Source organism: Trachurus trachurus (assembly GCF_905171665.1).
Source record: "Trachurus trachurus genome assembly, chromosome: 14".
NCBI classification, from domain to species: domain Eukaryota; kingdom Metazoa; phylum Chordata; class Actinopteri; order Carangiformes; family Carangidae; genus Trachurus; species Trachurus trachurus.
The window spans coordinates 6,449,033-6,461,852 of record NC_139903.1 but is presented as its reverse complement, the minus strand read 5'-3'; positions in this window follow the sequence as shown (position 1 = coordinate 6,461,852).

Genomic DNA, 12,820 nt, shown 5'->3' with positions numbered 1-12,820 from the left:
TCAGCTTCAGGAAAATGACCGTGAGTTTCCATCCACTGCCGTTACACCAGGAATACATGTGAGTGCAGGAATGACCAGGAGAAGAGGAGGAAGAAGAAAGGAGAGATGAAATGATCCAGTCGAACTCAAATGGTGGAAAGAGATGTACAGAAATATGTAAATCTGGTATTTATGTTTGCTTCATGTGGCGATATCGCTCCACACAGAACTGGCGTTTTTTCATCCGTTGACGTTTTTCATCTTTTTCACGTTGTGATTATTTTGTCAGATGTTGTGATTGTGATCTCAGTTACAGTGCGAGTTGGTTTTTTCTTGCATTTTCAGTTTTCACAGGAAAAAAGTAAAGAAAAAAGAACTCGTGCAGTGATTTTATTTGGAGATTAAAATAAATAAACATGTCTGAGAATATGATTGAGGAGCTCAGAGCTGTTTCTCTGTAGAACCACCGAGTTTATTTTATGGTTTGTTGTTTTTACTTGGATGTTATTATGTTGTGATTCATGATCACATTAAAATTGACTGTTCGGCCCCACTTTAGTCACATGCATCATGTACATCATTATATTCACTGAGTCATTGTCACCTCAAGTTTTTCAAAAACTATTTGAGAAAAACAAACAAAACAAAACAAAAACTGTAAATGTAAATCAACTTATAACTCTGTCATGAATTAAAGAGACAGGACGACTGGACTAAACTAAACTTCCTCCACCTGCACCACTACTAAAAGCACCTTCTGAGCAGAACCACCATCATATTCGGCTCACGCATATCACAATAAAACAAAAATAACCACACAGCACCCACCAATAAAAACCTTTGCAACCATAGCAACCAACTGAAAACATCCTAATGATGGTCCATAAAAGGATCTGAACAGCTGATAATCACATCAGCTGTTCAGATCCCTTTGTCACTGATGTTTGTTTTTCTTTTGTTTTTTACAGATTAAATGCAGATTTTAAACACAAGTGTGTGTTAAGCTATAAACTATAAACTGGTTTGTACTGTGGTTTTACCGGAGCCACAGTTGTCTCGCAGGAAACAGCAGCTCAGTGGTGTTGATACTTGAACGTGCATGTGGACGACACTTGTTGCATTTCATTGTCTCTGCAGCAGCAGCAGCAGCAGCATCATGGCAGACACTCCTGTGGTTTCACTCCCACTGATCCTGAACTCAGCTCAGGCCCAGTGTTGTAGCCTAGTGACGACAGGAGTGTTTGAGCTTGGAGTTTTTTTCCATTCAGACTCTGGGTTAGAGTTAGGGTTAGGATAACAGAGGAAGTTTATTTTTCTTTTGTTACAGGCTATTGTCTTAATAAACTGTCTGAATGTCCCCTGCAGTGTCGGACTCTAATAAAACAGATGATGAACGTTGGCTGTGGTTGGTCACTGTCTCATTCCTCGGCCATTTTAGTCAGAGTCACTGAGACATTATTTTACTTAGTTAACTCGATTCAGGGCTTTATCCTCCTGTTTTAAGACACTGTGTCTGTTTCTGTTCTGCAACACATTTAAATCCTCTCTGTAATTTGTTCAGGAAGCTTCACAGTCCATGTAGTGATGTGGCAGGATGACAGAGCCAATGCATGATGAAGATGAAGGACAGGTTGTATTAAGGTGTGGCCACAGCCTGACTGACAGCATCACTGAGGTAGCCTAGTTGTGTTTGTGTTTATATCTCTATAGTGGTGGTGTCCATCTTTAAGAGCTCACTGATCTTACTTTATTTTAATTATTCTATCACAGTCCAATCATGAACTCAGCTTCACAAACAGAAACAGCAGATCATTAAACACACAGAGGAGTCAAACTAAGACACAGAGATGAGCAGCAGCTCTGTCACCTCCACATGCTGCATCATCAGGCTCAAGTTATAAAGAAAGTCTTGTTCTTACCTCCTCCTCTCCCAGGTTCTGCAGCACTTCTTTCCCAACGCCGGTTCTGATCTCGACCTGAGGCGACTCTCTCCCGCCGGAGCCTCGGTGTCTTCCCGCAGCGGAGCCTCCCGCACCGGGGGAGCTCCGGCTCCGGCCGCTGTCGCTCTCCTGCCCGGTCTCTCTCTTGGCGGTCCTCGGGGTGCGGGAGCCTCTCTGCCCGACGCTCAGGGCGTCAAAGTCGATGGTTTTACTCTCAAACGCGCCCTCGACGCTGCAGAACAAGCCGCCGTACTTCTGCCGGGGGACCGGGTCTGCCGTGCCGGGCCGGGCCAGATAGACCGGCAGGTCGTCCGCTGCGTCCTGCTCCCAGTTCCCCCTGCGCTCTGCCATGCTGCTGCAGCCTGCACGAGTGACCGAGGGAGAAGACGGTGAAACTATAGTGCTGAAGTGGAGTGTGTCTGCTTGTGTGAGTGTGAGTGTGTGTGTGTTAGAGTGTGTGTGTCCTGCTGAGAGGAGCCGGGGAGACACACAGACAGACAGGAGCTGGGTTAAAGCCAGAGGTGGCTGTGTGGCGGTGGTGGCGCCACATGCAAAGGTAACATGTGTTTCTGAGTCATATATATATAAGAGTTTAATTAACTGGACTTCCGTTTGTGTGTGTGTGTTTGAATGAGAAGAGGTGGACACAGGTGAGTGGGTGTGGACGGAGCTGTTCCTTCAGCACCACTTAAGACGAGACGCCTCCACCCGCGCACTCTCCACTCAGACCAGACCAGACCAGACCTGACCTGCCTCGAGCGTCAAAGTTTTAAAAAAGTAGGATAAAAGCTGGTGCTGGTGCTCCTCGGTGTGCGTGCGTGCATGTGTGCGCGTGCGTGCGTGTGTGTGTCAGGGTCCTGTGTCTGCAGCGGCACCCCGGGGTGATCACTCTTCGCCAGCACAAATGAGACAGGACGGTGTCAGCACCGCGGGAGACGAGCAGCTTCGAGGCGGGAGGGTCTGAGAGTGAGAGGCCGCTGAGTCAGGGAGCTGCACGGGGGAATCAGGAGTCAGAGCCGTCACTCAGTCACCAGGAGGTGGAGGTGGTGGTGGGAGGAGGAGGGGAGGGGTGGGGGTGGGGGGGTTATGTAACGGCCACATATCAGCAAGTCTTTTCACAGGAGTCAGAGGAAAGAAACATGACGGGACACCTCCAGGTCCAGAGCCGGGCCACACAGCACTGGTTTTCTTCTTGTCCAGCTCCATAAGATGCTAAATCTCCACATCTGGATGTACACTGCAAAAACTCAAAATCTTTCCAAGAATATTTGTCATATTTCTTGTCAAAATGTCTCATTTCTAGTCAAAACTAATCTCTTTCCACTTAAAATAAGACTCATCACCTAAAAATTTACTTGTTTTTAGATAATTTCAATAGTTTGCTTGTATTGCCCCACTATCAGATTTTTCTACTTATTTCAAGTAAAAATAAGCTTGAAAGAAGTAAAAAGTGTTTCAAAACAAGCTACTTTTTATGTGATTTTACGTATAATGAGATGTGTTTTGACTAGAAATGACATTTTGACTAGAAATAAGACAAATATTCTTGGTAAGATTTTGAGTTTTGTATCCCCAAGCTGGAGGATACTGTAACAGCTGGATTCTGCCCAGATGTGGAGCTATATGGGCCAGACTTGTGCCTTACACTGGGTCAAAACTTAAGAGTTGAATTAAAGCTAAAGCCTATCGGCCTGTGAAGCGTCAGAAACGTTGCTGTTGATGAACAGTTGTTGAGTTGTGAACGCTGCTACAGCACAGACGACAGAAGAGGTGGAAATGTTTCATCGGGGGGATTAGAGAGAACATGTGGCTGCCTTCAGAGACCCCGGTCAAGTGTGTGTGTGTGTGTGTGTGTGTGTGTGTGTGTGTGTGTTGCACAGAGAGAGCACTCAGTCCACAGAGAGGACAAAGTCTCAAGGTCGGGGACTCTGTCGGCTGCAGTGGAGTCAAACAGCTCCAGTCTCTAACTCTAACAGGGATGGGGGGTGTGGGAGGGGGCTGCATCACGCCAGGGTCCAGTGTTTTCCCTGCTGAGCCCCTGTGGAACAAAAACACAACAACAAACAAACTCATGCACAGCAACCTCACCGCTGCTGTCACCTCTGAGGTTTCTCTAAAAGTTACTGAAAACTTTTCAACACTGTGCTGCAGCTTTGGAAACTTTCAGCAGAAGTTGGGAAAGAACAATGTGTCATATAATAATAACCATGACCTGCACTTGTGTGTTTTTGTTGTTGATGTCTTGTCTCTAACAGCAGCAGCAGACCAATGCAAACACACAAGAAGGAAAAAAGAACGACTGTGAGGAGGTCAAATCGGAGAAACTGGCTCAAAAACACGACCAGTTTCTCTGTTTCCTTCACATTCCTGACTGAGCACCACCGTCACAGCTCCTGTGGCTCCGCTGGCTCCAAGTGCCGCAGAGTTTTTCCACTCACATGAATGTGATTAAAGTGTCGAGGCCTGTGGAGATGATGCCAGACGAGACGTCCAAACTCAAAAGTTCAGTTCAGTATCATCGGGACTTTTCCGAGGGGGTCAGTGTCCGGTTGCGTCCTCCTCCGCTGCCGCCCCTCTGGTCTGTTGTTTGTGTGTTTATAGACGAAGAGGAAAACCGCTGCGAGGAGGAGAGGAACCAAAGTGACAGCGTTTCTTTAGGTTTTCACCCAACAGCTTTGACAAGGATTAAACATCATGTGAAAGAACAAGGACAGCGCTGATGGGCCCAGTCACAGTGTTGGTGCTGCACTGTACCCCCCCCCCCCCGACTCCCCACTCCCCCCACCCTGCCGCTGCTCCAGACTGACTGACTGGGAGGCAGCAGAGCCATCAGCTCTCTCTGTCTCTGTCTCTGTCTCTGCCTCTGTCTGGCTTTCAAAGTCGGTGATGATGTCATGATAGCTGCAGACCATAATGACACAAACAAACACATACACAGACAAAACAACACTCAATGAGTTGTTTTTTTTTTGTTTGTTGCGTTTGAGGCCAAAGAGAATTTGCAGCATCACTGTGAAATATAGAAGAAAAAAAAAAATGAGTCAGTGATCGACTCGAGGTTTTCTGGCTTCGCACCTCGTGAAGCTGTTTTGTTCTGGCAGCAGGAAGTTCTCCGACAGGAAGTTACTCCGACTTAATGAGGCTTTTAAAGCAATGACAGACTATCCCCCCCATCCTCGTATTAAAAATGGATGTAAGGTAGGCCAGCTAGTAAAGTGACCCCCTCCTCCTCCTCTTACTCCTCCATAGGACAACAAGAGCTTTCATTTTGCCACCGGCTCCAGTTCATGTTCACTCAGGCATGATGGGATAACGGCAGAGAGGAGGACGCACGGAGGTTTTGGCAAATTCAAGCCTTGTGGTCTTCATGGATTTGGCACAAAAGGCCTCACGGCGAGCGAGACCTTTAAAAGAAGTGGGTAAGTGGGCCACCGGTCCACAGACCAGTCAATAGGAGTTAATCCAAAACAGGAAAAAAACATCCATGCACAGTGTGTGTGTGTGTGTGTGTGTGTGTGTGTGTGTTTGTGTGTGCGTGTGTGTGACAGGCACCAGTCAGCTCACCATCATGTCCCAAACCTGGATCATAAAATCCCACAGTGAGATTATTTATATCCTGCATTAATGTTTAGTCTGACACGCACCAGTCTGCACTCACTCCTACGCTACACTCTCTCTTTTTTGTGGCATCACTAACAAAACAAATTTCATACTGTATATATATATATTTTAAAGTGAAACTCTAGAGACTATAAACTCCTCAACTGCAGAAACTCCCAGGATGAGAACGAAATAAAAAAAAAACAACCGAGGTCAAAGCAGGAGAAAAAGAGGGTGAAAGGTGAAAACTCAGGACGGCTTCCAGATATTTGCACGTTGCACAAGTGTTGTTAAAATATTAGATTACGCAGCAAACCAGCGAGCTGCCACATGTCCTCCATGTTTTAATAGTGAGTGAGTGAGTGAGTGTTGCTGATGAGCAGAGCAGAGCAGAGCAGACTGGGCAGCTGCTTCCGCCCTGGTTGGTTTGGCTGCTGACCAGCTGCTGCTGAAATAAGGTTAAAGAGCCTCCGAGGATGAGCTGTGAGCTGTGTGCGCTGCAGTTGTGTTACTGTATCTCTCACTAACACTCGGTGGCACAGAGCTTTTTTTTTTTTTGCACATTATCCATCGTGACTCATGATTAAAGTGACGTTTAAAAAATTTTTTTTTTATAATTTTCTCAGCTCTGTCAGGCTGGTTTTAGCTGGAGTGGTGGCACCTCCAGTCGGGTTTCTGCAGAGGAAGCCGTTTCCATTAGCGCACAACAAATCTGTCATGAAGGATTTACATGTTCAGAAACAAAGGGAAATGTTGCAGAATGAAGGAAAATTGCAGGAAAAATGCAAAGCTAACACATTTGCATCATGTAAAAGTTTTACTCTCAGTAGTAGCAGTGATCCACTCGGTGCACACTGACCTCTGAGAGTGACCTCTCTCTGTGTGGATGGATGGATGGATGGAGGGAAGGGATGGAGGGATGGAGGGGAGGGAGGAGAAGCGCAGATAGAGGTGCTTTTATGACAGACATCCTTTGGCAGCGACGATCTGCTGCACAAAATCTGGCTCGACCTCTGTTCTCGTCTCGGCTTTGGCAAGGACAACCGTGACCGAAGTGAAAAGACAGACTGTTGTCCTGGACTGACTCTCTGCTCTGTGTCCGCCTGCCTGCCTGCCTGCCTGGCTGTAGAATAAAAAAAAAGAAAGAAAGAAAAAAAAGAGAAAGCACCATAATGTGGAAAAGCCCAAACAAGCCTGAGAGACTCTGCTTCATGTAGAAAGCAAAGGGTTTTTTACATCTCATAATGAAGCAACACGTCTTTTTACACAAAACACAGCAGTGGTGGAGAAAAGTGAACAGTGCAGGACCTACAATGGCTACAGTGACTCTGGTGCTTCGGTCCATTGATTATGAACGACACATGTGCAGAGCTCATCAGATGGAGGAAGAACCCACAGCAGCTTCAGCTCAGAGCCCGTTTCCCTCTGACTGACCTCAACAGAGCAGCAGCTGATGACAAGACAGCGACACAGTCGATCAATAACAGTGAATATTGTTCAATTAAAACATGAATACTGCAGATATAAGAGATAATAAGAATAAATCAGTTGAGAAATACGGATGACCTGGAGTTTCTGACTGTGCATGTTTGAATTTATATATTTTTAACAGCTGCGTTCACTTAAGTCTAGAATAATCTCTCTTTTTAAAGCATTTCAGATTTCAGCCAACATGGATAAAAAGACCTTAAATTGAACAGCTACTAAATGGGTCTCATAAATAAAAATGGATGACAAACAGGACACAGATAATCACCTTATCTTAATAGTCTTAACCCAAATCAACCAAAAAATGCATTCTGAAAATATAATCTTTTAAAAAGGAAATTGTATATATGATAAATAAATTACATAAATATCTAAAATGTCTGGAAAGTAGAGAGAAATGTCAGAAACAACCGACACCTTCACCAAGCACCAAACCAACCTGTGACAAAGACGTGAAAAGACGACAATTTAACCTCCGAGGTCAAAGGCCATGATTTTCTTTTTTTTATTATTTTTACAGCATTGCTCCTTTTTTTTCCTGTTTATTTAATAATCTAGACGAAAGTAGTTGGAGGGGTTAAATTCTCACTGGAAGACAGACGGTAAAGATAAAAAAAATCCTCTGTGAAATAAAAACAGAAACAATATGTACATTACATTACATGATAATATAATTATAATTATATAATAATAATAATAATAATAACAACAACTGCCTGAAAAAATAACCGTTAAAAAGGAACATACAAGCGGGAAAAACAGGGGAAAGTGCATTTAAGGCAACTGCTTGTTAGCTGAGTTTGCACAAAAATAGTCTCAGTCCTTCCCCGTGGTGAGTTACAGTGAGGTGGAGTGAGTGGTGGTGACTGAGAGGCTGCTGATCTGGGATCAGAGCAGCTGGGTTGCTATGGTGTTGATGAAGATGATGATGATGGTGGTGGTGGTGGTGGTGATGGTGACTGATTCACCTGCTCAGGTTGGTAGGTGGAGGAACGAGCGCAGTCGGCTTGTAAATATTGCAGTGAGTGAGCTCGAAAGGAGAGAAGTGGAACAGGTGTCGTGTTGCGTTCACTTTCCTCGCTCCTCGTCTCAATTTTTTGGGGGGAGGGATGGAGGAGGGAGAGGGGAGGGGGGAGGGGGAATTGGAGGCCGAGGTCGGAGGGACAGGAGATGGTGTTTAGTAAAAGGTAACTGTTAGTATCAAAGACAGTTTAGTTAGTAAAAAACAGGGGGAGGAGGAGAGATATGAGTGAAATAATGTTTTTCTGTATTTTCAGTTGTTTGAAATCAACTTTTGTTTCTTTTTTTTTGTTTATATGTTTATGTTGTGGATGTTGTGAAGATTTGTTATGACATAACTGTTAATTATCTGGAGTTTCATTCAACCAGACGTGATTTAAGATAATTTGCGGGGGTCTGAGATATTTACATGTTTTGCTTTTTAAAAGGTGGAGGATTGAAAGTTGGCTGAGGTGACACCAGCGCCCCCTGCTGGTCCACCACCACAGCAACACACACACACACACACACACAGAGACACACACACACTCAGGGGAATGAATCCAGTGGAGTGTATGATAAGAGGGAGGGGAAAAAAGGGAGGAATGGGGGAGGCAAATATTCCATTATTCCACATTCATATTCCAACGATTTTCCAGTTATAATGTTCAAGGAGGTTAAAACGAATCTTCGCAGCCGTCACCACAATAAAACAGAGCAATTTACACTCTCGTCACGTCATTTATAAACTGCCAAGTACATCAACTGTTCAAGCTGCTTCAGAGAGGAAAAAGTAAAATGAAACTATTCACAGTAAATTAAAATAACGGGAGGTGGGGAAGGGAGGGGAGCGACTACATGAAATAATCCAGACTCATGTACATATCAACAATGTAATATATTACAGTACAGAACAGGGATGTTTCCTCAGTGGAAATCTTGGGACACAGTATCTGGAGTTGTGGGAACTGTAAAAAAAAAAAAAAAAAGAGAGAAGACAACCAGAGAGTAAAGCTCTTACAGTCTGCTGGCTCTGAGAAAACTGGAGATGCGGTTTTTGACAATCTGAAGGTTTTCTTTTCCTGTGGAGCTGGACCACAGAGTCAGTTCCCCTCTTTATTATCTTTTTGTTTCTCTTTCTTTCTTTTTTTTCTCTTTTGTTTTGTTTTGTTTTGTTTTTTGGTGTGTGTCCGGGAGAGGACGTGTCAACCTGAGTGTCCCGTGTCCGAACCTTTGTCAGTGGCCTGTGTACAGTTACACACAGTCACACACCAGTGTCTCTGTCTGCAGTAGTAGTAGTGGAGCTCTGTCTCTGTCCAGGTTTTAATCTGGAGGGGATGAGGCCGCCGTCCGTGTGAGCAGCACCATCGTCCTGGGAACAGTGCGGGGCAGGCAGGTCAGCAGCCGGTCCAGACACCAGACAGTGTTCCTTAAATATATATAATCTGACCTGAGACCAGCACTGTCCAAAAAAAACGGCCTCCGGGGCCCTGAGTTAGCTCGCTTTTGTCCAAAGAGACGCTGCTGCATTCGCGTGGAGAAAAAAACCCCCGTCCCTTTTCAGGTTTGGAGTGTAAAGGAATGAAGAGAAAAAGAAAAAGAAGAAGAGGAAGAAGAAGTAGAAGTAGAAGCTGTGGTCCGGTGGTTTGTTTGTCTGTTTATATTCCCACTGTGGCTGAACGGTGCTGTGTGACATATTATTACCCTGCATGGCAGAGAGAACATTTCCCAGGCTTTGGTTTGGATTTGTCAAAGCATGTGTTTGTGTGTGCATGTTTGTGTGTTTGCATCTGCATTGCATGCTTCTGTATATGCATGCGTGACAGTAAACTACATGTATGTAGGTATATTTATGTGTGTGTGTGTGTGTGTGGGTCTTCCTAACTGTGTCGTTCTTGATTAGAGAAATGTTTCATGTCCAACACCGCTTTAAAAAAATATCCTCCTGGGCATCCTCCTGAGAACCCCCCCCCACCAGTAAAAAAAAACAAAACAAAAACAAAACAGGAGTAAAATCTGAAGTGTGAACATCCACGACAACATCCACCTTACACTGACGGCAGCCACTGCTACACACACTGATCCACGCTGGTCCAGAAAATAAATAACACTGTAGTCACAAACAAGATCTCCAAGCTGACACAGCACCTGAGAGACAGAGAGGGAGACACGGAGACACGGAGACACAGAGACACAAAGACACAAAGACACAGAGGAGACGAGTCACAAAGAGTCACAGCAGGAAATCTGAAGACTGTATAAGATACACACGTGGACAAAATTGTTGGTACTCTTCCGTTAAAGAAAGCAAAACTCACAGTTGTCATTGAAATAATTGAGATTGACAAAAGTAATAATGAATAAACATTTTGTGATCAATCAATCAACCAATGAAAACCAGACATTGCTTTTGAATTGTGGTTCAATAGAAATATTTAAAAGAGAACGTCCTTTGGTCCTTTGATTTTGTCAGTTTCAAGTTATTTCAGTGACAATTGTTGGTTGTCGTTCTTAAAAGAAGGGCACCAACAATTTTGTCAACGTATATCTGTGTTTTTAAGCTTTCTGATCTTAATGTATTCATAGTTTGTCTTTTTAATTGACTTTTTCCTAAATATGTTTTAATGTGCTACTACAGAGAATAAGCACATTGAGCTGTTCAGCATCTTTTAGCTAATTCTTTGTTTTGTTATTTTACAGACAGTAACCCTAACCCTTCACAACAGATGTATTTTTGTTTGTTTGTTTGCTTTAATGAAAACTGAGCTTAAAGGAATAGTTCACCAAAAAATGAAATTCAGTCATTAGTGACTCACCCTCATGCTGATGAATACTCCAGAGTAGTTTTTGATTCCTCAAAGTGCATCTGGAGACCCGGGAGGCCGGTTCGTAGTCCAACGAAAACTTTGTATCAGAGTCAATAGGGCCTGACACAAAAACGTCCATAAAACTACACAAACACCCTCTAATATTCCTCCACACTGCTCGTCCACTGCAATCCAAGTGTCCTGAAGGGATATAGTCCAGAGTTTACCCAAAACGACGTCATTGAGGAAAGTCCGGTCACGTCCGCGTGCATCGCGTGAACGCGCCCCAGGCAAATTCAATACAGGACTGTCCTAAATGACGTTGTTTGGAGTAAACTCTGGACTATATCCCTTCAGGACACTTGGATTGCAGCGGAAAAGCAGTGTGGAGGAATATTAAATGTTTTTTGTGTAGTTTTATGGACGTTTTTGTGTCGGGCGCTATTGACTCTCATATAAAGTTTTTGTTGGACTACGAACCAACCTCCCGGGTCTCCAGATGCACTTTGAGGAATAAAAAACTACTCCAGAGTATTCATCAGCATGAGGGTGAGTCACTAATGACTGAATTTCATTTTTTGGTGAACTATTCCTTTAAGGGTGAGTATTGAAAATATTGGTTTTTGAACCGTGACTCCCAGTAAATGCCAACGTTGCTGCTCATCAGGGGGAAATCATTTTATCCGGTTTATTGGGTGATAATGTGTCAGCGTTGTTTCTGTAGCTTCTCGTCTTGTTCCCAAGTGGCTGAAAAAACTTTAAAACCATTTACAAACCTGGAAAACTTTGAATAACCAACATAGAAAAATAAAAACATGGATTAAAAAGAAAAATGAGTTAACACCTGAAGATGACAGAGAACAAACGGAGGGTGAAGTTGAGGGCATCGTTTTCTTTTCCAGATGATTTCAACCCATAAAAAAAACAAAAAAACAAAAAAAAACAATTCATGTAGAATGAGAAAAATGAAAAAAAAATGAAAAAAACACATGAAGATGAAGAAGAAATCAGGAGGTTTGTAGAAAAGAGAAATCAGGAATGGAGGTTAAATCCAGATGAAGCAGGTGAGTGTGTAGAGGAGCAGACCAGGGTCAAATCAGTTTTGCTGTTGAAGGCACCGCGCCACCTAGTGGTCACACTGTGTCACCAACGTACAGCTGAGGTCTGGGACGATTAAACATTAAAGCAGATATCAGCTTCACGGCCGTTTCGGCTAATGCTGCGTTCAAGGCAGGCTTTTGAAACCGTAAGTTACAGCTTCAAGTCACAACTACGACTTGGTAGCGTTCCAGGTAACCCGTAGCTCGTGTTTTTACCATCCTGTTGTCTGTGAAAGTTCCCTATAACGGCCACTCGTAACTTCCGACCCGTGAACTCGTACCAGATCGAACTGGTATGACTTCACAGGAAGGAAAAACACAAAGTACGAGTTTCTTTGAACGCACCATGAGTTAGCAGCCCCCGCCCTTGTCAGGCATCAATTGGTCCTCGTGCTACGTCACCACATTCACGCGCATCCCTTGGCTGCACACACAGCCCTTCATGCCGTTCTCTCTCCTCATTGGATAACACTTGTATCCCACAAGGAAAATTTTCTCCTCGGGTTACAGCAGAGCAGAGTGACGGAGAGACTCGTGTTTAGGCTGAAATACTTCATGTAAGTGATTGCTGACGGAAAATAGGACTATTTAGGACTTATATTAACAAAAACATTCCACTGATATCTGCTTTAAGTTGGAACGAAACTTTCCTTTAGATTATGTAACAGTGTAGAGTTTGTAGAATTGAAACTCTGCTCTTATTGGCTGATTCAAGTTATATTATATTATTATTTTCATATAGACAAAATGAGCACATTAAAAAGTAGATAAATAAAAACTCTTTGTTTAAATACTAGTAACTCCCCTCGCTGTTACTCTAAAGGTTATAAGTCTATATGAGAAGGAACTGTTACATAACACTGACCACATGTTGTGGCCAATGCAGGCAGAGCAGCTTGAGTTTTCA